This window comes from Zootoca vivipara, chromosome 2, assembly GCF_965207765.1.
Source record: "Zootoca vivipara chromosome 2, rZooViv2.hap1.1, whole genome shotgun sequence".
Classification (NCBI taxonomy): Eukaryota; Metazoa; Chordata; class Lepidosauria; order Squamata; family Lacertidae; genus Zootoca; species Zootoca vivipara.
This window is the reverse complement of record NC_142584.1, coordinates 37372309-37397551: the sequence shown is the minus strand read 5'-3', so window position 1 is coordinate 37397551 and position 25243 is coordinate 37372309. Positions and strand designations below refer to the sequence as shown.

The window sequence follows — 25243 nt, the reverse complement described above, 5'->3', positions numbered from 1 at the left end:
AGCTTAAAACCATGGAGAGACCTGGTCTGAATAAGGACATTGGATTCTTATCTCATTATATATGATAAAGCTTTCTTTAGCCATCTCACCCCTTGCTCTTTTTTTGCAAGACCAATTGCAGTCGTTAACAGTCGTCAACAGGTTTACCACTCCTATCAGCCTATCACCCATTCCCACCACCCTTCTGAGTAATACCCCTCCCCACCCACTGATTATACATAAGAGTCTGGTGACTTCTGTTTCAGTGTATCTGAAGAAGTGTGCATGCACACGAAAGCTCATACCTATGACAAACTTAGTTGGTCTCTAAGGTGCTACTGGAAGGATTTTTTTTATTTTTTGTTTCGTCTACGTCAGACCAACACGGCTACCTACCTGTAACTATGAATATAATAGTTATCATAAAACCCACTAGGTGGCAGTGTGCTGTTACAAGTACACCACACTATGTCCCTGAAACTCATTTGACTTTCTAAACACTTTGAAATTTGGTTTTGCTCATCCTGTTCTGAGCTAGGCATCTTTTATTCATTTATTCATATAGAGTTCTGGGGCCCTTTTAGTCAGTGAATGAAATGCCAAAATACAATTTAAAAATATATTGGATCACTTAGAAAGTGTCTAAGGAGAAGGAGATCAAAGGATATCTGGTAATTTCAGTGGAAAATGGGGTAGATGAGAAGCCTAGCTCAGGGTGGGGGTACTCTGAGCAAATTGCCCACAGTCTTGTGACACCCAATACTTACTGGTTGTTGAGGGTGGGCTACAATGCCATGTGGGTCCCAGGGATGTTTGGGGTATTTAATCTTGTTGGAATCTTGTTGGATGTATGGAAGTGAGAGCTGGACCATAAAGAAGGCTGATCGCCGAAGAATTGATGCTTTTGAATTATGGTGCTGGAGGAGACTCTTGAGAGTCCCATGGACTGCAAGAAGATCAAACCTATCCATTCTTAAGGAAATCAGCCCTGAGTGCTCACTGGAAGGACAGATCGTGAAGCTGAGGCTCCAATACTTTGGCCACCTCATGAGAAGAGAAGACACCCTGGAAAAGACCCTGATGCTGGGAAAGATTGAGGGCACAAGGAGAAGGGGACGACAGAGGACGAGATGGTTGGACAGTGTTCTCGAAACTACAAACATGAGTTTGACCAAACTGCGGGAGGCAGTGCAAGACAGGAGTGCCTGGCGTACTATGGTCCATGGGGTCACGAAGAGTCGGACACGACTAAACGACTAAACAACAACAACAACAATCTTGTTAGGCTTGGGGAGGGGGGGTTGGGAAGTATGGCTGATGCTTTTATAGTGTATGTTGTGATGCTTTTATTTTTTTAAATTGTAACAAAACCTGATAACTCAGGATAAACTTTTTTAAAAATAAAACTCTTACAGAGCAATAGTAATTTTGAAGGCGAGGGGGCAGACGATTAGCTCTGATTTGAGACCAGCCTGGGATCCAGCTCCCCCCATGTCTGTACAGTTGTGTTGCAAACAACAACAGCTTTGCTGTTGTGAAGCCTTGTCCTATTGCAGAACAGTCTCTTTTGATGTACATTTCCAGGTAAGTATAGGTGATTGTGGGTAGGATCGATGAGAGGCCTGATAAAATCTCCCTCAAATTTAAAAAGCCTTTGTTGTTTAGTGGATTTCTTCAATAACCATCCCACTGGGGTGTTTAAGGAAACTTGGTCATAGCAGCAGCCACTTGGAACCCACAAAAGTGGAATCCCCAGGCCTATGAGTTACACAGGCTTATATAGAGGCATTCCCTCGCTTTATGCATAGAAATCAAGTCGTTTTCTTGGAGGAAAAGCATGCCTGCATTATCAGAGCTGGATGCCTCATTCAGAGAGAAGGACAGGGTGCCTCCTTTCTATCAGGCTCGCTCAAGGCCGAGTTCTTCCTGCACAAACAATATTGACCCAATCTTAATACAGCCTGAAAAAGGAAATTCTCCTAACATCCTTTTGCGCTCTCTTTTACAGTTTCTACATCGCTTCACATGCAGGCTACCTACCAGAATACATCCTATAAATTTCCAATACAATTTCTGTGTATTATACCCTTGGTGTCATCTGCATATCTGAGGTTATGCAGATGACACCAAGGGTATAATACACAGATGACACAACCTTGTGCAGATGACACAACCTTGATGGCAGAAAGTGAGGAGGAATTAAAGAACCTTTTAATGAGGGTGAAAGAGGAGAGCGCAAAATATGGTCTGAAGCTCAACATCAAAAAAACCAAGATCATGGCCACTGGTCCCATCACCTCCTGGCAAATAGAAGGGGAAGAAATGGAGGCAGTGAGAGATTTTACTTTCTTGGGCTCCTTGATCACTGCAGATGTTGACAGCAGTCACGAAATTAAAAGACGCCTGCTTCTTGGGAGAAAAGCAATGACAAACCTAGACAGCATCTTAAAAAGCAGAGACATCACCTTGCCGACAAAGGTCCGTATAGTTAAAGCTATGGTTTTCCCAGTAGTGATATATGGAAGTGAGAGCTGGACCATAAAGAAGGCTGATCGCCGAAGAATTGATGCTTTTGAATTATGGTGCTGGAGGAGACTCTTGAGAGTCCCATGGACTGCTAGAAGATCAAACCTATCCATTCTTAAGGAAATCAGCCCTGAGTGCTCCCTGGAAGGACAGATCGTGAAGCTGAGGCTCCAATACTTTGGCCACCTCATGAGAAGAGAAGAATCCTTGGAAAAGACCTTGATGCTGGGAAAGATGGAGGGCACAAGGAGAAGGGGACGACAGAGGACGAGATGGTTGGACAGTGTTCTCGAAGCTACGAACATGAGTTTGACCAAACTGCGGGAGGCAGTGCAAGACAGGAGTGCCTGGCGTGCTATGGTCCATGGGGTCACGAAGAGTCGGACACGACTAAACGACTAAACAACAACATACCCTTGGTGTGGTTATAAGCACCTTCCATTTGGTGTTGTGATCCGAGTACATGTTGTAACAGAGCGCTCCCTCCGTACTGTGGACTTCCTCTTTTCCTGTCAGGAAGCAGAGGTTGCGTTCCAAGGTTCCTTTCCTTTCGGTTGCAATTGTTGCCTCACTGCACGGCTTGTTCTTTGCAGGATGAGCAATTTATTTGCACTTGCTTCCTACCCACCGACTTGTTTCCTCCCTCCCTGCGGTTTCTCACACCTTTCACTAATTGTGGGTAGCTTTCTCTGGGCTGCTTCCCAACTTGCTTCAAACAGTGATGGAAGCTTTAATATCCCCATTCCCCCTTTTATTCTCTTTCCCCTATGACCTATCTATATACAGTGGCACCTCGGTTTTCGAATGTAATCCGTTCCGGAAGACCGTTCAAGTTCCTAAACGTTCGAAAACCGAAAACTCGAATACGGAAGCCTCAATACGGAAACCCCAATACGGAAGCCACGTTGCATGTTCAGTTTCTGAGGTGTGTTCGAAAACAAGCATTTACTTCTGGGTTTACAGCGTTTGGAAACAGAAATGTTCGGCAATGGAGACGTTCGAAAACCAAGGTACCAACGCCTTGGTACTCAACTTGGAACCCAAGCACTGCAAACCCGGATGTAAGTGTCCCAGTTTGTGAACTTTCTTTGGAAGCCAAACGTGCTCCATTTTGAGTGCCGCACTTCCGTTTTGAGTGTTACTATTTATTTTGCGTTTTTGCTGCTTTTTTTGTTTTGTTTTTGTTTTTGTGTGGCACCCAGTTCAGCCACTGATTGATTGATTGCGTGACTGCATTTTATGGATCAAAGGTCTCGTTAGATAGTAAAATTCATGTTAAATTGCTGTTTTAGGGATTGTTTTAAAAATCTGGAATGGATTAATCCAATTTGCATTACTTTCTATGGGAAAGTGAGACTTGGTTTGGAACGCTTTGGTTTTGGAACAGACTTCTGGAACGGATTAAATTTGAGAACCAAGGTACCACTGTACTTGTTTTAGTTTCATAGCAATTTACAGCTGAAACTCAGAAAATTAGAATATCATCGAAAAGTGCATTTATTTCAGTAAGGCAACTTACTATTTTTTTTCTTTTTCTTTTCATTTTTACAAATGCTTTCTTTTGGAAATTCCACAGTAGTAAAACAAATACCTAGTTACAATAATACAAAAATAAACATCACTATTACATTTCATTTGTTACATTCTATTTATAATTGACCCTCCTAACGACAAATAATTACAATTACAACAATTAAGACTTGACATATCTTGCTTTGCATGTCCTGCATCTATCTCATATATTGGTTTCACCTTTTAAGTTGCATTACTGAAATAAATGCACTTTTCGACGATATTCTAATTTCCCAAGTTTCGCTTATAATTGTGATGGCTTCACAAGCACAGTTTAAGGAATTGGGCATCACGTGGCTGACATAGTACCATCTAGGGAATTTTGATTACCAACAATGCATCAAGGAGCAGAGGCACAAAATTGCCCCCAAGATTGAGGGGGCCCAGTGCACATTGCACATGCATGGTGGGACGATGTCTGGAGGAGGCTGAACACTCAGGAGAAGCCAGCCACTGAAGTTGAGCTGTGCTCGGCTCAATGTTTGGCCTCCTCCACCCCCTCAACACTGAGAGGGCCCAGCCCCCTTTCAACAGATATTGAGGGGGCAAAATGCCTGCCTTCATTACAATTTGTAGTGTGCTGTTGGAGAGAGCCAGTGTGGTGTAGTGGCTAAGAGCGGTGAGGTGTCTGTTGTGGGGGAGGAGGGGAAAGGAGATTGTTAGCCGCTTTGAGACTCCTTCGGGTAGTGATAAAGCGGGATATCAAATCCAAACTACTACTACTACTACTATTACTACTCCTCTTCTTCTTCTTCTTCTTCTTCTTCTTCTTCTTCTTCTTCACCACATAGTATCCCTAAATACAGTGCTTCTTTCTTTCTTTCTTTCTTTCTTTCTTTCTTTCTTTCTTTCTTTCTTTCTTTCTTTCTTTCTTTCTTTTAAAGCTACCCAGTTTTGGCTGACCAAAGCCCTACTTGGTGTGGAGAATTCTTCTTCTGCTTGTTACTGGTTTGAATTATTTCCTGAAAGTCATTTACTGTTTCTTGGAAATGCAATTAATTTCCTTAAGACCAGAAAAAAGTCTATTAATAAGCTCAGATAAATATAGCACATATACCACCCTCTGCAGCTTTTTATACCCTTGCCACTGTGTATCTAGGCTCCCGGCTGCTGGGAAGCCACACTTCCCCATTGTGATGCTATGAGTGGGTCGGAACTATATGGCCTTTATCTCACTTCCACTTGGGCTGCTGTGGGGAACTTAAAAATAAAATAATAAAAGCTTGGACGGGCTTTCCTGTGTAATAATAGAAATAGAAGCCGTCATGGTTTGACAGGAAGGTGATGAGGGAGCCTCGCCTCATGTCCTTCACACCACCCTTCTTAGAGGAACAATAGGGTGGGGCAGGGTTAGCGAAGTGGCTCAGGGGTCAAAAATAGAAGGGAAACTTTGACACACTTCCAGTTTTAAGTGGGTGCAAGTCTAATTCCTAGCTCTGCTTTCCTTACATCCAACAAACAATCTTTGATTTTAGCAGTATCTACATCATCATCATCATTTTAGGGATGCTTTTAATATTTATTTAGGGAAGCTTTTGATATTTGATGATGATTGTATTTTAATATGTTGTTGGAAGCCACCCAGAGTGGCTGGGGAAACCCAGCCAGATGAGCGGGGTAGAAATATATTATTATTATTATTATTATTATTATTATTATTATTATTAATTTATTACAGTCATACCTCAGTTTACGACCGCAATTCGTTCCGGGGAGCCGGTCGCTCCCCGAGTACGTTGTAAATGGAGTGGCTCTTCTGCGCATGCGCGGAGCGCCAACAGACCGCTTCTGTGCATGCGTGCACTGCGCAGATCGTTTCTGCGCATCCGCGCGCCGCGGAACCTGGATGTAAACACTTCCGGTTCCGCGGCGGTCGCAAACCGGTCGCAAACTGCGATGGTCGTAAACCGAGGTATGACATTATTATTAGTAAAAATTTGTATGCCACCCTATACCCAAAGGTATCAGTGTGGTTCACAACACAATATAAAAACACAAAATACATAATAAAATTAATTAAAACAATTAATTATACTAATGTATATAAACTAATTAAAAATACACTCCCCAACAAAAGCCCCTGAGCAGCCCACAGCTGCAAATACAAACATCCAAGTTAACACTTAACATTTAAAAACAATTTAAGGCAACCACACTCCAAAATTTATATAGGCAATTCAGAAATACAGTCTGTGCAGGTACACTGTCCAATACTGGGATGAGGAGATATGCGACCTTTTCCTCTTACGTAGTGGGAAGAGGGGTTGAAAAGAAAAAGCTGTCAGGGGTGGCAGGCCATTTCCAGCGGCTTAATGGGCTGGATCTTTCCTGGGGACCACAGGCCTTCAACTCTTTTTGTACAGAAAATCAACATTTACCCATTTCCATTTCCTCTCCCTCTCTTTCTCTTTCTCTGTCTGCCCCAGGCCACTCTGTAGCTTTCAACATATATAAAAACATAATAAAACATTAAACATTAAAAATCTTCCCAAAACAGGGCTGCCTTCAGAGGTCTTCTAAAGGTTGTTTAGTTACTTATCTCCTTAGCTTGGGGATCACGTAAAACAGATAGTAAGAAGTAAAATGTTCCAGTTGTCACAGATTGCGCAGTATCCAAGTTGAGGCACAGCAGGAGAAAGGGTAAGGAAAGCCTAGAAAATGAGAATGTATGCAATTTAAATGCATACTTGCGTCAATACAAATTTCATACAGAGCTTTTTTGTGGTTAATATTCTCTGTATTTAGCAACTTCAGGGTTGTTGTTTTTAATGAACAGACAATAGAAGATGGTCGTAATGAAAAGGGGATAGAGAAAGTGTATTTAGTGGTCCAAGCAGGCCAGATCAAGGGGACTTTTTGCTCCTCTTTTCCTATCAGTGGTACTCTAGACTTTTGTTTACAAAATCTTATGCTACAAGCAGCCAGTTCTTGTCTTACCAGCAGAGGGAACCACAATCCTTCTTTCCTTTGCAAAGGTAGGAGCAGGAGGCTAGAAAATGGCTACTTTTGGCACAGAGTCCTTTTTGGAAGAACTCCTTTGAAATGGCTCCAGGAATCAATTTAAGTGCGAGAAGTGGAAAAGAATAAGGCAGCACTTCCCCACCAGCACTTCCCCACTTGCCTGGAAAGAGGAGGGAACAGAGGGGGGAGACGAGAGTACAAGTAGATGCGGAGCCGGGTGGAGCCACATTACGGGGTCACTCTTGGCCTGTGTCAACATTCCTTGGCTGCAGGAGCAGAAGTTCTTGACAGGAAATCCATGACAAAACAGAGCAAGAGTCGCTGTTTCCACCCTTTCTCATATCCCGCTCACTGCTCCCTTTGGGTCACCGGTGCAGAGATGGGGGGTGAGGAATATGTTTTCGCTGAACTTTGTTGGAGCAAGGAGCCAAGTGGGAAGAAGCAAATTGGAACCAGGCAGTTGTGTGAAGGAGGAGTTGTGCAGGAGTGCAAGACTGAGACCCACAGCCTGGCTCTACTTAGGAGGCGTTTTTTTGAACTCCATTTAGACTCTCAGCCTCCAGGTTCAGGAAACAGGGCTCGCTCCCCACTTAACGCATCTTATTAAGCATTTCAGGCTGCAGTCATGTTTGCCCTGATTTCACAGCCCTCCTTCATCATCACAGATCAAGTTGCAAATCAGGCCCTCCCTTGCCCCACCTGAACTCCACTGTATTTCCAAGTGATGCTTGGTGGCCTTCCAGTGGCTGTTCAATAAAATCCATCTTAGCTCAGCAGAAACAGATGGAAGCCTGCTGTCAAGAAAATATGAGTGCCTATGTATAGCCAGAGGTGCTAACTTGAATAAAATATGGAGTGGGGGTGGGGAGAGGGAAGTCCTGCTCCACATAATCAATCACATGACATGGCACACACCCCCACTTGAATGGCAATGCCCACTAAGTTGGTGTGTGTGTGTGTGTGTGTGTGTGTGTGTGTGTGTGTGTGCCCCTTTCTGATTTCTCCTTTCTTCCATTTCTTATACATTCATTTCTTACATCTCAGCTCATCTGTAAGCTGCTTATGTGGCCACTCTGGGGTTTTTTAGATGCCTCCCACTTTTATTTATTGTCAGATGTGTCTGCCTTTGTGCCCTCTACATTCCACCGTTAAGAAACTTCCATCCATCTTGGACTCCCTTCTCTTTTGAGTATTTCAGACCATGGGATCTCACCCAGTAGTTCCTTAAGCTTTTTGAAATCAGCCTCCTGAATGTTCAGTGTGCATGTCAGACAATAATAATAATAATAATAATAATAATAATAATAATAATAAATTATTTATACCCCGCCCATCTGGCTGGGTTTCCCCAGTCACTCTACTCAGCTTTTCCTTGCCTCTGTGTAATGAAACCCACGAGGACATGATCACTTCCTCCCAGGTTTCCCAGTACTTCCACTTTGTTGATCAGTTCCTCCCTGTTGGTGAAAACCAGGTACAAGATGGTTCATCCCCTTGTCACTTCTTCCACCTTCTGGGAAATGAAATTGTCAGCGAGGCAATGGAGGAATTTGTTGGACCTTGCATTATTGGCAGAGTCTGAGTTCCAACACACATTCGGATAGTTGAAATCTCCCATGTCTACTATAGCTCTCCTTTTTGAATGTTTGGTAATTGCTCTAGGAAGGCATCATCCAGGTCTTCGGTCTGGCTTTGAGGTCTATAACAGACACCCACAGTATGGCCACTGTTGCTTCCCTTTCCTACCATTTTTACCTATTTACAATCCTTGGTGGCGTTTTGGGGAGTGTGATGGTAATCCTGTCTACATATGCAAGGCAGGCATGCCCAGATGTTCTCTGCAATAATTCACCTCCTCCAATCACTGGAGGGATCGAATCATGGCATATTCTTGAACAGCAGACAAGCTTTAGCATGAGGTCTGCCAGTATATCCCCAGTGAGTTGAAACAGCTGTAAGGATCAAAGCCAGCCTCAGGATGGAGCCTCTTACTCAAGCAAGGCCATTTTAAAGAAGAAGAAGAAGAAGAAGAAGAAGAAGAAGAAGAAGAAGAAGAAGAAGAAGAAGAAGAAGAAGAAGAAGAAGAAGAAGAAGAAGAAGAAGAAGAAGAAGAAGAAAAACAACAGTGGTGGAGCATTTCACTTGAGTTATTTTGAATCTTATGCTGTTTTCTGGGAAGAGCTATAATGTACATGTTTAAAGGATGGGGAACCTGTGCTTCGTCAATATAGTAGGAGATAGCTCAGTCAGTAGAGCATGAGACTTAATTTCAGGGCTGGGGGGTTGGGCCCCTTGTTGGACAAAAGTTTCCTGCTTTGCAGGGGGTTGGATTAGATTACCCTTGTGGCCCCTTCCAATGCTGCAATTTTGTGCTTCTATGAGATGTTCTTGGGCTACAGCTTCCACCAATCCCATCTACCATGGCTAGTGTTCAGGGATGGTGGGAGCTGCACTGCAAGAACACCTCGTCCCTGATATATTCATTATAAAAAAAACCGTTTGCCCAGCTGCCTAAGTAATTAGACCTTGCCTTTTAGGAAGGGGCTGGAAGTTAGTGATAGAGCACCTGCCTTGTTTTCAGGAGGCCCCAGGGTCCATGCCTGGCAACTCAAGCAAGCATGGCCAATGCTCAGGAGTGATAGGAGTTGTAGTTTAACAACCTCTGGAGGGCCACAGGTTTTACACACACACACACACACACACACACACACACACACACACACAATGTAGACAATCTTGAGCTCGATTGGTTTATGGTGTGGCATAGGATAAGGCAGCTTCCTAATACTGCACACCTTCTGGGTTATGCTGGGTTGTTGTGGTCATTGCTTTCTGTTTGGTGTTAGGTTTCAAAGTTGCTAGCAGCATTTCTCATCAATGACACATCCTTTGGCTGAAGAAATCCAGCATCTCCTCTGCAGACAGCAACCCTGCAAAAGGGACTGTGTACAATTTTTTTGTAAAAGAGCAAGGTGGTGGTTCTTCGCCCGCAGCCAGCCCTCCGTTCTTTCTGTTTGAGGAACCACAGACAAGCCACACAAAAGCCTTTCTAGCCATGTGAACTCTCTGGCATTCCAGATGTAAACAGAGCTGTTTGGCTATTCCACATGTGTTTTGCAACCATTTCCTATGAATGGTGCACTTATAAGGACGGTCGGGTCTCAAGAGCCACATAACTTCTAGTGGTGCTTTTGACACACGCGGACCTTCCAACAGATTCCTTTTTGCCTACACCTCTCTGCAGATGAATGTCAAATCTAGACTGGCCGGAATATTAATCTGAGTGACCAGTGCCTTCCAGTCTGACAGCACAACCCCACATAAGGAACATGTGAGAGAAGTTCAATGGCTATTTTAAAGCCCCTGTGTGGAAACTTTGAGGGCTGAATATTAGATTCCTGGGACTTCTGTCTTGTTTCAGTGCCCTAACGAAACCAGTGACACAGTCTCTGTGTCAATACATTCAATTCAAGAAGATGTGCCACCCAGCAGTTGCCTCGAGGCCCTAAAGAGCAGAGAATTGCAACCTGGAAAATGCTCAGCAAAAGATCTGGACAAGCAAAAGAGATGCTTGACTGCTCCTCCTTGGCTAGCCATGGTGGTGCTTGGAGATGGCTAAGGAGGAAGGTATTTTTATACCAGCCATTATTTATCAACATAAACTCTTTAAATACATTTCCACCGCAGAGGTGAATCATGCTTCCTGGAGATGAGTTTATCTCATCCTGTCCAGGAACAAAAAATCCTGAAGGCCTTGCAAAGTGCGAACTTTGCCTTTCCCAGAGAGCACACACCAGTCCTTCTAGTTTCCTCACTGCGTTTCCTGATTCTCAGACTCCCTCACACAAATCCTAGGCACACACACACACACACACACACACACACACACACACGGGAACACACCTAGCTGCTGTCATCATATGTGATGGAAGTCCAACAAGTCCTCCCAGCCTTGAACACTCATTTGGAAACAGTGTTGTCAGGGGAATTCTTTTCATAAACAAACAGAAATGGGAAAAGTTTCGGGCATGAAATCATGCAATCGTCATGCTAATGCTTAAACTGTACCAACATGGGTCCCAGAGATGACACAGGGAGAATGATCCCAAAGCTTAACAGCTCTGCTGCCTGCTCTCTAAATCTCCTATGTCTGACGCTGCACACATTGTCTCCCAAGCTCCAGTGCCAATGTCTAGCAGAGAGGGCACCCAGCATCACAAAGGAAAGGGTTCTCTCTCCATTCTTTGCTTCTTGACTAGATGGTTTCCAAAACTAAAACTGTTTTTATATGTAATCTGCCCAAGTTGTAAGTGGTTATTTCAATTCATGCCATGCCAAATTGTTTTGCAGGTGAACAGTTTTGGTACAAAAGGGGGACTTGGAGAGCAAATACATTTCCTTTCATTTTGGTGCCAGCTTGCGCCCTTTTTACTTCCACTGATAACATATGCTTTGCAGGAATTTCTTTAAAAAGAATTCATCCTGATGCCCACATAATCCTGGCCAACCTTCTGGAACCATCCCTGGAGTTATGACCAGAACCACTTCAGAACTGTACCAACTGACATTGGGCCTACCTGTGAGCAGGGATGTTTCCAGACTGCTGCTATTCAATCACTTCCTGGCAAATACAGGCTGTGCAATTAGGGTTGACCCACTTCTCCACAGGATCAGACCTTTTATAATAAGGAAACTGATGGGGAAATGTGCTGGAAAGTGTGGGATAGCATTGGCTCTGACACAATGTCATCTAACCTCCTTGAAAACAAATCAGGATGAATGCTCCAAAACCAGGTCATTTTGAAGTGCTCTACTATTCATCTGAAGAAGAAAAATGCTCATCGCATACATCTAGTTTAGCCCTCAGCTGAGGGAAGCAATAAAGTGGGTTGAGCCTGCAAAGAAGAAACTGTTAACTAACATCGCTGGGGAACTTTGCTGAATGGCATTTACTGAGTAAGCATTATATGATGATATTTTACTATGGGAAAGGGTCATTGCTGGATAATATGGTTATAAGTTAAGGCTGCATATTCTGCACCTGTTTTCCTGAGAGGAAACATCATTGAATTCAATAGGACATATTTCTGAGTCTTCTTTTGTAGGTGAGTTTGTGCGACCTCTTTTAATTATGCTTCATTCAGGCAAGAAGGAGGACTCTAGCATGGAAACAGCCTAACTCTCCATGCAGCTAGACCTCTTGGTGCTAAATTCATTGTATGATTCTCCTTTATAATTTGTAGCAATATGTGTGTTGCTTGATCCAGTTCCCTTTGAGAGACAAACTATTAACTGGATAATCTGTCTTAAACTGCTCGTTGAGTTTGCACACCAAACAGCATGCCCAAAATTGAGTAGGTTTCTCCATCTTCCATCCCATTCCACCTGAGCTATTGTGCTTTTCTTTTGCTCTGCTACTCAACTGGTGTTGTATTATTCTGTATTTATTTAAGCAAGCAAATTATCTTCTTTCTCTTAAGTCACCCCCTGGCTGCATTAAGTAACAGGGGGCTGCCCCGTTCCCTGAGTGTTGCTGTCTTTTGGTGACCCCCTTGGATAGTTGAAGATGCCAAGGTTGCACTCATTCCATAGCTGCCAAGTTTTCCCTTTTCTCGCGAGGAAGCCTATTCAGCATAATGGAATTTCCCTTAAAAAAAGGGATAACTTGGCAGCTATGACTCATTCACACTCAGGTGGCAAGCACAGCTGGTTAGAAAGACATGTTCCTGCTCTGCAGGCCTCCAGTGTTGATTGGCAAGTTAGCTGAGCAGAAATGACCGCTCCCCACATCAGGGGGGGGGTTGCCTTTTGCACGGTCGCATGCAGCCCACCCCTGATCCCATGTGGCTCCCGGCACTACAGCCTGGATACCGCCCCTCCTCCTGGCTGGACACCTGGAGGTAGCTGCCGACCTCTGCCAGTTACCCAATCCCAGCTTGGGGGGGGGCATTGCCAAGAGAGAGCTGGCCAGGTAAGGGGAGGGATCGACCAGCCCACACAACAGTGGGCGGAACTTACTTGGGAGTTCTCAGTCGGCTTCAGAGCTTCTCCCACCCTGCCCTCCCTCAGTTAAGTCTTCTTTTGCAGGTTAACCTCTTCTTCACAGGTACGCAGGCGCTGCTACATTATGGTCGCTGTTGAAGGGCCAGAAAGGAACTTTCCTGCATTGGCAGGTTTTGCCTTCCCCATAGCAAAACGTCACAACTTTGGCGGTTTTGGGCCTTGGGCAGAATCCTTTAGTATAGCTTCCCTAAATTAGGGGGGGGGCATGAAGCAGTGACCACCACCCCTTGCGGCAGCGATCCCAAGGTTCCCCATTAAAGGGGTTGTTTTGAGGGGAAAGCACTGGCCATACGCCGTTAGGTTGCCATTGCTCTCCCTTGCGACAAAGGTGAAATGGGGGGGGGGCAGGCTCTCTGCTTGAACAGATGTTCTCCAGAGCCAGCCCAACCCCCACATATTCTGGATAACCCTGATGTTCCCCAGATCCCGGCCGGGAACTGGGAGGGATTCACGCCCAATGCCTAAGCCAAGGTCTCCCGACACCTGAAGTTTTAATAAAGTTGTGGCCAAACTTTAATCCCATAACATGTTGTCTTGAGTCATTATTGCACGCGGGTGTCGCCCAGGGTCGGGGTGTGTGTGTGTGTGTCTCCGCCTGTCTGTGCAAATACTATTCCTGTTTTGCTCCAACCCACCACCTTTCAGCATCAGTCAATGAAAAAGAGCCCCCTTCTGCCTGATTGTACTGATCATTGCATTAGGGGAAGGGTGTGTGAAAATGTTTATAGTGTGAGCTCATGGAAAGAGAAGCGCTGGCAAGAATCTAGTTTGCAGAGCAAATGCCAGAGGAATCTCAGAGCCCCAGCATGAAGTGCATCCTTGCTTTTAGTGAGTGTTGACTTGCTGCTAATGCTGATGTGCTGGTCGGAGTGAGGGATTATCAGGGAATGCAATAAAATTGACATCATGCTTTGGAGCTGAGGCAAGGTTGTATCTGTCAACAGACCGACCATCTTCTTTGCCCACAATTCTAAAAATATATCGGTATTGAATGAAGGACTTCATCTACTTCATCCTTGGCCGAGAGAGAGGCTTCCTACAAATGCAGACAGGAATTGTGAATCCCTAGAGTAGCTTTCCAGCCATCTTTGATACTCAAGGGAGACATGGTGGCCCAACTTTTCATGGTGGGAGAGGGTTTTTTTTTTAATGCAATTATCCCATTAATTCTGAAACTTACACATACACAGAATTTTATTCCCTTCCCTCAAAATAAGCAGCTTTTCTTTCTTTATGAAATGAGGACACTCTGTGTGTATCAATCGGGCCTAGAGTCAGTCGGAGGGGAATCTGTTTTTGCAGACCCTGTACCCATTTTCCCACTGGAAGGTCCACAACACAGACACACAATATATTTAAAGCACATGGTTTCTCTCAAAGAATCTTGGGAACTGTAGTTTATCCTTAACAGAACTACAATTCCAAGCAACCTTAACAAACTACAGACAGATGGGTGGGGTATAAATAATAAAATCATCATCAACAACATCACTAGGATTCTGGTGTGTGTGTGTGTGTGTGTTTTGGGGGGGAGGTGCAGATGTGACCATAGTCCTTACTTCCTGTCTGACATCTAGACTCTTTAGCAGAAGCTTCTTGTGCATCCTGAAAAAAACAGGGAGGGTACCAAGCATGAGTGATCCCAAATTGAGAAAATCTAACATTAAGGGTTGGGTGGTGTATTGATATATCATCCAAAATTGGTTAAGTCCACATCGTGGTAACAGTTTCATAATATTTGGCATGGCGATATATCGCAAATCACTATGTGTGTGTGTGCTATGCAAAAAATTGTGATGTAGGAAAAGTCCTGCTTCTCTCGTGATTCCTGCCACCCCTGTTGCTCTATACTATAAAATAACAGTTGTAACAACATATTAAAGGTAAGTAAAAATATCTCCGTTGTAGACTCCTAAGTAGTAGCAGTTGCCAGGACATTGCCCCATTCGCTTCCACATAGTTCCATCCTGATTTCAGACAAAGTGATATATTGGTATATCATGATGTTTAGCTGGTGATATACAGTGGTACCTCGGGTTACAGACATTTCAGGTTACAGACGTTTCAGGTTACAGACTCCGCTAACCCAGAGTTAGTACATCGGGTTAAGAACTTTGCTTCAGGATGAGAACAGAAATCGTGTGGCGGCAGCAGGAGGCCCCATTAGCTAAAGTGGTACCTCAGGTTAAGAACAGTTCCAGGTTAAGAACGGACCTCCAGAACAAATTAAGTTCTTAACCCGAGGTACCACTGTATCACGATGTTGAAAACCAGACATCACTCAGCTCTACTAGCCTTATGGATCGCAGGATCTAGAATCAATCTAGATGGAAAGCAGCATGTTGAGCATGAATGATTCCTGATTGAGGAAAAACTACATTTTCCATGCAACAAACAGGTTTGTGCATAACCAGCCTTAGCATCATGATGTCGGAACCAGCCTGACTGAAACATGTTGTCTTCTTACCTTATCACAGAGGAAACTGCAGAAACCTTAGGTTGCCCTGTTAACAGGCGGGTTCAATTCATATGATGGCTCTTTGACTTAGGTTGGCTGTTCCTTTCCTGAAAGTGCAAAGTTCAATTTTCAAGTATCCAGGATGTAGCTTAGATCATGAGTACAAATCTTCACCGGGAATTCAAACCATGGCCTTCTCCTCTGTTGACAGAGTATCACATTACTGCCTAAGCATGATGCCTTATTGCAAAACTTCGGCCACAGTGACAATTCCTTATGGAGCCTTTGGTGGGAGGGACGACTGTAAAACACACCAGGTAAACAGTCACGCTCTAGTTCCTTATGTGTCCTATCAAGCCAAAGCTTTCCCCAGTGGGATTCTACAAAGCTGTTTATACTGGATTCAGTTATGACTGAGCTTGGGTTCCACTGGACTTCGCATATGTTCAGGGAATAACATGTCAACTCATCGTTTTGGAGTTGTATTTGCTGTTTACTTTCAAGCCACCTGTTTTTGGCAATTGGCATTGCCACTCCATTTTGTATTGTTTGTATACAAAATCTTCATCTTCACAGATATGCTCAGAGGTCAGTGGCTACATAGCAAATAAGAGTTATGGCCCTACAATCTGCATCACACACACATTATGGAGATTAAATGACCATTCAGGTATTATACAGGGGTTATATGTTGCCAGTGGATTCTACACTGCCCACATTTCCCACCAACAGATTGGACTACTGCTGAAATGGGGTGGGGAGGGTAAACCGTGATGAACTCCCGCTTTCGAAAATTCAGATTCTGATGGTGTGTGGATTCAAAAGGTCTTTGTAAGGCAAAAATCTGATGCTTTGATAGAACTAGAGACCTTCTTAATTATTTATGCCATTTAGATCTCACCACCAAGAAGCTCAAGATAGCATAAATGGTTCTCCACCCCAATTTCATCCTCATAGCAGCCCCGTGAGGTAGGCTTGGCTATTTATACCCTGACTGACTGACTGACCTCCTGTGTATCAGAGTGGGCATCTTCAAAGTGCAAAGACCTCTGTATAGATATCCATAACTATCTAAGTGGAATGTGGAAATAAATGAGCCTCAGGTGCCCCTATTGGTATTTTTTTTCTTTAAAAAATAAATAAATAAATTCTTAAGTACGTAGATTTAATTATTATTATTTGGCACAGCCAAGACTACCACAAACCTGGCTTTTACTCAGATTACCATGATACGCGAAGCAACAAAGACACCTTCCTCTTCTACACAGCCACAAACACGCCTCCTCCTCTATTTTGGAACTGACCGCGGGCAGAGCCTCAAAATGCTCTTCTGCCTCTCGTATTTTTGGCCCGGTTCCCACTTTGAAATGTGACCCAGGTGACATTTGGATGATTAGCGTAACCAGTGGTTATCAGCTTTCCTGGCTGCTTAGGACCTTCCCACAGCCTTGCCATTCCTCAAACGCTGTAGATGCTTCGTGTGAAAAAGAACACCCCTTTTCTGGTTAGCTGCAAGAAGACGGCTGGGAGAGAATCGGGACTATCCCTCAAAGTAGTAGCACCTGCACATTGAAACCAGTCCCAAATGCTGAACAATTATTATGGCGAAAACAGTTCATCGTGCAGCAAATACCTTCTTTGGGCAACTTTCAATGGTCACTCAGCATTGCATTAAGTTGACCGTTCTGACAGCGCACAGATTTCAGCTTGCAGGGAAAGCTTCTCCCTGCTTTCACACTTTGTTTTGGGAGTTCTCCTGACCTGCCCAGAGCCAATATCAGTGGGTACATGGGGTGAGGAAAAGGGGCAAGCCTCATTGCCCGAGAAGAAGTCAGATGAACCCCACATACTGATTCATACTGTGAAAGAAAAAGATAATACAACTTTCAGAAATTTTAGCCGGATTTTAATTGCTGGCTTATGTGTGTGCATATTTGTACAACTAGTTTTACATATTGGTCAGTATTATATATTTTAAAATACTGATTAAGATTATATGGTGAATCTGTTGGTTCTATTTTCACCTTTTTAATGGAGGGGTGGGGTGGGGGAATCTCAGATATTTCGGGCATGTCCGGAAGGTTACTTTCCAAGTTTCTACTCTAGCCAAAGCACTCAGGAATGCAGGAAGTTTCTTAGGAGGAAGTAGGTAGTCTGACATCCTTGATCCTGGGAAATTCCGGGGGGAAATGTGGCCTGTGGAGTCTTTAATGGTCCTTGTCAACTAATGGCCTGCAGTCTCCATCCACCTCGAGATATCTGCAATCACCTTAAAGAAAATCCTCATTTTTATATCCACGTTTACTTCAGTCTTTTCCCATCCTCATGTATGTAACTGGATCAAAACTCTGCAAAACTTGAAATCCTGCTCCCCCACGAGAGCTGGTCTTCAAGCAGAGGCTGGACAGTCATCTGTTGGAGGTGATCCAGTTCTGTATCAAGCAGGGAGATGAACTAGGTTACCTACAAGGCCCCTTCTGACTCTATGGTCACCTCCACATCATACTTTTAACTCATGGTTCTGTGTGCTTTTGCGCACCGGGGACCAATTTGTGGGATGGTGCTGCTAGCTCCAATTGCAAGGGGCCCTCCTGGTCTTTTGTGGGATCTCACAAGGCCTTGCCCTGTACCTGTGTGGCCTTGTGGGTGGAATTCTGGCCTTTTCAAAAGGGCTCGCCATGGTCTTCCCCTTCATCAAGCTTCCGCAGCTCACCCTCTTTCAGTTTAGAGTCTTTTCGCTGAAGCTTCAAATGGCAGCTGGTTTTCTGGGCCAAAGGGGGAATTTTACTCTCAGTCACCATTGGCTCATGGTTGTGAGGTGGGATTTCTTTTGTGGCTTTTCTCTCAGTAAAAAAAGAGCCATTTTTGTTAGGTCATAACTCGGGGGTGAAAATAGCATTGGCTGAACATGGCAGGTGCCCTGGGATTGTTTCCCACAGTCCATTCCAAACCCCACAGGATCACCCCTGAGTTAAGATGTGAGTCAGACATCCCCACTGTGCTCCACACTGAGGAATTTCCTTTGGAAGAGCCCAAGGTCTGAACGCGGGGGTGTCTGATTCATGAGGTAACTGCTGCTTGTCAATGACATACAGCCTGGAGGCATTTGGGTTGAGAGGAAGGGAGACTGCCCAGGGAAGGAAGGAAGGAAGAAGAGGCAAGGCTCTAGGGCTGTACGGCCAACCAGTCACGCCTGTGTGTACAGACAGAAATCCTGGCTGTGTAGGTGGTGATCTCAGAACAAATCGTTTACTAACATATCCTTCAATCATACAAACGGGGCTTTGCCAAATATCCCTTCCTTGGAACAGTAGTCAAACGCACATGTCCTGTTTGTATCACTGCCCAGCGGTTCATAGCAACGTGCTGTTGCATTGTCTCCTGCTAGCCCCCCCCCCGGTTTAACCCAGAACAAAGGAAAGAACAAATGTCTTTGCGGCTCACGATGGCAGTGAAGAGAAGGAAAAACTTATTCACTTCCAGGAATGCTAGAAGTCAAGGGAGCACTTGGCAGCACTTCAGCAGTTGATGACACTGCCTCCCTCCATGAGACCATACGCTTCACATCCCGACGGATAGATGGGAGGGGGGGGCGATGTTGCTTTATTTGCAGCGGGTGGATGCTTCAGATGGTTCTGTTCCCAGAAATAATCAGTACCCTTTGACTAAGTTAATCCCTGATACAAAATCCTCTAAATGAGGGGTGGGGAGACTTCTTCAGCCTGAGGACTGCATTCCTGCCATACGTTACCTTCCAGAGTTGATATGCCAACAGAGGGTGGGGCCAAAGCTCCATATACCTTCCATTCACACACACACCCCATTCACACTCATCCCTCCATCCATCCACATGCTCCCCACCTCACTCAGTGCTCATCCACATCTATGCATCAGCGGCACATGGCCCTACCTTCCAAGTCCCAGACTGCAGAATCCGGGACCGGCAGACGTGTGACACCGGAAGTTGCGTCGACGTAACTTCCGGTGTCGTTTTGCCCTTCTATGGGCACCAAAAATGGCCACCGGCGGCTTCAAAAGTCACATCTACACAGGTCAGGAAGTGCGTCGACGCTACTTTCGGTGTCGCTCCGCCCATCTATGGGCACCAAAAATGGCCGCCGATGACACCGGAAGTCATGTCTATGCACTTCCGGACATGCGTAGATGTGACTTTTGAAGCCGGCAGTGGCCATTTTTGGTGCCCATAGAAGGGCAAATCAGAAGGAAAAAAATGGCCGCCGGCAGGAGAAAATAACGGAGAAAAACAGGAGACGAAGTGATACGGGGGACCACCAGGAAAAGGTAAGTAAAAAAGGGGTTTTTCCGGGGAAAACGGGGTACTTAGCACATGGTTCCTCTTGGGTTCTTCCCTGTGATGAAAGTTACAGCTTGCCTGATGTTATATAGAGAATTGTGAAACTGCTAGTTGTGGCCTGATTAAATAATGGTCATTATGATCTGAGCCAAGGCTGGCCCAGTACATTTGGGCACCTGAGGTGCACCACAGAATGGCACCCCCCCTCCCTGCCAGGAACAAGGGGGGAGGGAATAAAGAAATCAGATTCTGCTGCCCCTGTGGGTCCTGCCACCTGAGGTGGCCATCATGACTAGTGCCACCTGCAAACCCCATAGTCCCTCCCTGTGTGGTTGGATTTCATGCCACGTAAGCAAAGCCAAACACTTTACTTTACATGGTGACATTAAGTGATTGGCATGTGGTGGCCCCACCCACCAGTCAAAATAGCCCACGGGACTTGCGGGAGGTCAGGATCTGGCTCACCAGCTAGATCCAATTCCCACCCCTGCCTTAAAGCAGCAGCATCTGGACAAGAGTCTTGATCTTGACCTAGGATTGGAATGTTAATAGCTCAGGGTATGTATTCAGGTGATGTGTCTCCATGGGAGATAATTGTTAGATGATTGCTTCTTAATACAAGACCAGCCTGCATTGTTCTGAAAGGGAAACACCTGGAAGGCCATGAAAAGTGACATGCCTTTCTTCTCCCGGAAGAAGCTGAGGTTTGAGTCAGGAAGAAGAAAGGCTGAGAGAACCAAGAGGACAGAGAGGTGAGTTTGGGTTCTGTAAGCACCTTTTGGACACAATTTCTTTGGAGATCTGAAGTGGACAACGGTTTGGCTATCTGTTGTCATGTGCCAACTGGGGCTCCAAGTCTACTCAATCTATGTATCTGCAAATAAATTATACAAAAGGCTAGCAAGACACCAGTGACCACCTTCCAAAGAGAACCAAACTTGCGCAACTGCTTTGCCCAGGAGCTTCCTACTGCATGGAGAAGTCACAATAGTTCAACAATATTAGTAGCAGTGGTGGTGGTGGCTAGCAGGTAACAAAGAACCGGTGCCTGTGTCTCTGGGTTACATACCTGCCAAGTTGCTGTCCGAGAAATAAGGGCCAGAAGTAACAGACCGGAAGTAGCGCTGCCGCCATTTTGGAACTGGGCGGAGCATGCTCAGAAGTGACTTTTGATGCTGCTTTGCCCAGTTCCAAAATGGCCGCCACGCCAGAAGTCGCACTGCAGCCATTTTGGAACTGAGCAGAGCATCATCAAAAGTCACTTCTGAGCATGCTCCGCCCAGTTCCAAAATGGCCACCGCACCAGAATCGGGGGAAAACAAAAAAAAATCTGTTTTTTCAGCTAAGAACAGCTGGATAAATGGGGATTTCCCGGAGAATACGGGAGACTTGGCAGCTATGCTGGGTTGCACCATGCCCCTGAAACGGATGCAGAGAGGAAATGAAAGTGAAGAAGAGGCTGCAGGAAAACAAAGGAGAGAGGATGTTGTTACACAGTGTCCAGCCACTTGGAGTCGCAGCCTTCCAATGGACTCCTGACACAAGGAGGGATGTTGACTTGGAGCCTTGGATTTCAAGCCAATCCAAGTAGCCTTGGCCTTTGTGGTTTCTTGCATTGTCTTTTCCCTAGTTGACTCCCTGCCAGTTGTTTGGTTGTTTGTGACTCCCACACTGTACAGTGTCACATGCACAATTCCGGTGTGAGCCGTGAGCCTGCCAAGAGGATGACTTAATCTAGATCTACAAGAGGCATATCTCTCTCTCTCTCTCTCTCTCTCTCTCTCTTTCTTTCGAGGATGCTAAAAAAAAAGGTGCATCGTTGTTTGCTTTGACAGCCTTGATTTCACCTCAGGGAAGCTTCCCCCACAGTGACTCTTCCAGTGTTCCTGTTAGAAAACCATTTATCTCGGATTGCTTCCAACCTGGCAGCAACAGGAACAGAAATATCTCCTGCAGAAATGTACCATTTACAATGCTCAGCCCAACAGGGGTTTGGGAGGAATTATAGTAGCATTGAAATGTTAGTGAGGTTAGAGTACTGTCATGGGCATCTGTTGGTTAGGAGATAAAGTGGGCAGGTGCTCCCCGCCTATGGCCCATAACCCCCAGTTTCCTGGCATTTTACCAAAAAAGTAAGTTTCTAGCATTTTTAATAACCTCAGATATGAGACAAAATATAAATCTCTTGATCAAGGCCTCTTGCCAGGGTAGGTTGCCATGCTCGGTCACAGACTGCCTTCTTGTTCCATCATTTTGGCCAACTGGGAACTTACTTCTCTGTTCTTGCTTCCTTCCCTGCCCCATTCTCTATGGTTCTTTTCGCTCTCAACCTTTTGTCCTTTGCCTCCCCTGCCTTCCCATAGAGCTTTGTCCATTTTCTTCTTATTTTTTAAATGATTTTTTGTTAAGTTTTTCCAAATAAACAAACAAAACATAACCATTTTTTGTACAATTCGTCTTAAATTCACCCATCTCAGTTCATTTTGCTCTGCCGAGCTGTGACTTCCCTCCCTCCCCTCATCCGGTTTTCTTATTCACTCCTATCTTGCAGTTCTATATTACCCTTACTTTAGTCAGTTCGTAGGATTTATTTCAGTCCTGCAAGTGTCTTTAAACTTCTACAGTTCTTCTCCATATAGTCCACAAATTTACTCCAGTCTTTTCGGAACCTTGTCTCTCCCTGGTTTCGGATCTTGCTAGTCAGTCTTGCTAAGTCCGCATAGTCCATCATTTTCATCTGCCACTCATCAATCGTTGGTAACTCCTGGGTTTTCCATTTTTGGGCTAACAATGTCCTAGCCGCGGTTGTCGCATACATAAATAATACTTGATCTTCTTTTCTAATCTCCTCTCCTATAATTCCTAATAGAAATGCCTCCAGTTTTTTGGGGAAAGTATATTTAAAAATCTTTTTCAATTCATTATATATCATTTCCCAAAATCTTTTAACTTTATCGCATGTCCACCACATATGATAAAACTCACCATCTTTCTCCTTACATTTCCAGCATAATTTACTACTCATTCTATACATCTTAGCCAATTTTACTGGTGTTAAATACCATCTATACATCATTTTCAAGACATTTTCTTTCAGGGCAGTACATGCAGTAAACTTCAATGTTTGATTCCACAATTTCAACCACACGTCATATTCAATATTATGCCCAAAATCTTTTGCCCATTTTATCATCACGTCTTTTGTCAATTCATCTTTCGTATACCATTCCAACAACAAATCATACATTTTTGACAATCTTTGTCCATTTTCATAAGGGAGAGGGCCATAACTCTGTGGTGTGCCATAAAAAAACATATCCGTTGTATGAAAAAGGTCCCAAGTTGAATGCCCAGGATCTCCAGATAAAGCTGGAAGAGGCCCCTGTCTGAAACCCTGGAGAGCCACTGTAAGTATAGAGTCAATATTTAGCTGGATGGACCAGTGGCTTGACTCGGTATGCACCAGCTTTCTCTCACTGTCCTCTTGCCTGTTTTTGGCACACTCTCTTCACCTGCTTTTGCCCGCTCCTCTGGGGCTCTTCATCAACAATTTCCCACCACACCACCTGTCTAATTCTTATCCACCTAATCTCCCTTTCACTGCTCTCTGCCTCCTGCCCATCTCTGTTTCTCTCCTTTCCTCATCTTCACTTTCTGCCAATGCCGACCAAACTTGGAAGAAATTGCCAGCTGTTTTACATAAGGCGTAGTGTTATTGGGTTTTTGTTGAGCTCATAGGGCTGGACCCCACCACCACCACCTCAATCTGCAAAACAACAGGGCTGATCCCCATTCATCAACCCAAGAGAAAGGGAACATTTGCAGCATCTGCATTGATGGAATTCTGCGAAATCTTCTCAATAGGGTATGATTGTTCAAATGATGCTTTGTACGCTTTAACTTACCGCAGACTGACAGTGCAGGAAGCTTCCATGCAGGCCCATCCTTAGAAAGCATAATCACACTCTCACTTAGGCTCCCATGTGCCCAACTCTCCCATGTATCCGCCCTGCTGTTGCCTGGTAGCTGACACATGTTCTCAGTTGTAAATCTTTTAATTCCACCAAGGCTTGAAGGCAACTTAGCTAGCAGAGCTGCAGCATGCAAGATCCCTAAAATGGAGGAACAATATAACTGGATTACTGTGCCAACTATGTCATAATCCTGGCTCCTAGCAATAATCTACAATGCTAGAGTGATGTGAGGATGCCACAATGATTTACACCACGGGAGCCTCAAGGAGCAGGGCAGAACAGCAGCTGCATGAGTATTGATTCCTAAATCTATTTGCAGGAGAAAACTACTCCTACTAGCATGATAACACATGAGAGGGTTTCTTCCAGAGGGACTTGAAGTTCCCATTGCACCTGATGGTCAGGAAAGAAGAGAGAGCCTTCCTTAGGTACCATATACTTCATGACACCAGGAAGGGTTGTAGCTCAGTGGCAGAACACATGATTTGCATGTAGAAGGTTCCAGGTTCAAGTCTTGAAATCCCTAAGCAGGGCTGGGAAAGGCCTCTGCCTCAAACTTTGGAAATCCAGTGTCAGTCCATGCAGACCAGGGTTTCCGAAACTTGGATCTCCAGCTGTTGGTGGACTACAACTCCCATGATCCCTAGCTATCAGGATGATGGGAATTGTAGTCCAAAAAACAGCTGGAGACCCAAGTCTTGGAAATCCTGGTGTTGACAGTACTGAGCCAGATGACACTAGCAGTCTATGATAATAATAATAATAATAATAATAATAATAATAATAATAATAATAATTAAAAACACGATAAAACATCAAACATTAAAAGCTTCCCTAAAGTGGGCTGCCTTCAGATGTCTTCTAAACGTCAGATAGTTGTTTATTTCCTTGACATCTGATGGAAGGCCATTCCACAGGGCGTGCACCACCACCGCGAAGGCCCTCTGCCTGGCCAAGGGCTTCATGCTACATTGCTCTGTTTTAATTTGCATTGCTCCATTAGCCAACATGGCAACTGAACTAAAAAGAGGTGGTAAATGGCATGGAAAAAGAGATGCAGGGAGGGTAAAGAACAGTCTGTTTAGTACGGGTCCATGAGTAATGCTGAAAAAGCATTGGTCCCCAAAGGGCAGCTTGATTAATTATGTCAATGTGCATAAACTTTCATTCTGGAATCATAGTTTTTGCATGAGGCATCGACTACAACTGTTAATAGAAAAGATGCTCAGGTCATCACACTGCCTTGTTTTGTGTGAAACAAACTTTCGCACTGAAGAGCCTCATAATTATGGAAGTGAATGATAAAACTCCTCTTCATTTTAGATAGTCTGTGAACCTAGCAATGTCCCTCGTGAGCCTTTATTTCCTTGAGCAGGACTTCAATATAGCAGCTCT

At 44.5% G+C, this 25243-nt stretch overlaps 1 long non-coding RNA gene across 1 annotated transcript; it reads right to left on the bottom strand.

Moving 5' to 3' along the window:
- Nucleotides 1–14375: 14375 nt before the first annotated feature.
- LOC148686816 (uncharacterized) lies at nt 14376–24094 on the bottom strand. Its single transcript, XR_015948582.1, has 3 exons — nt 23780–24094; nt 15569–15666; nt 14376–14706 (listed from the first exon to the last, which is right to left on the bottom strand). It is a non-coding gene; the product is annotated as an uncharacterized LOC148686816 (long non-coding RNA).
- Between the last annotated feature and the right edge of the window lie 1149 nt (nt 24095–25243).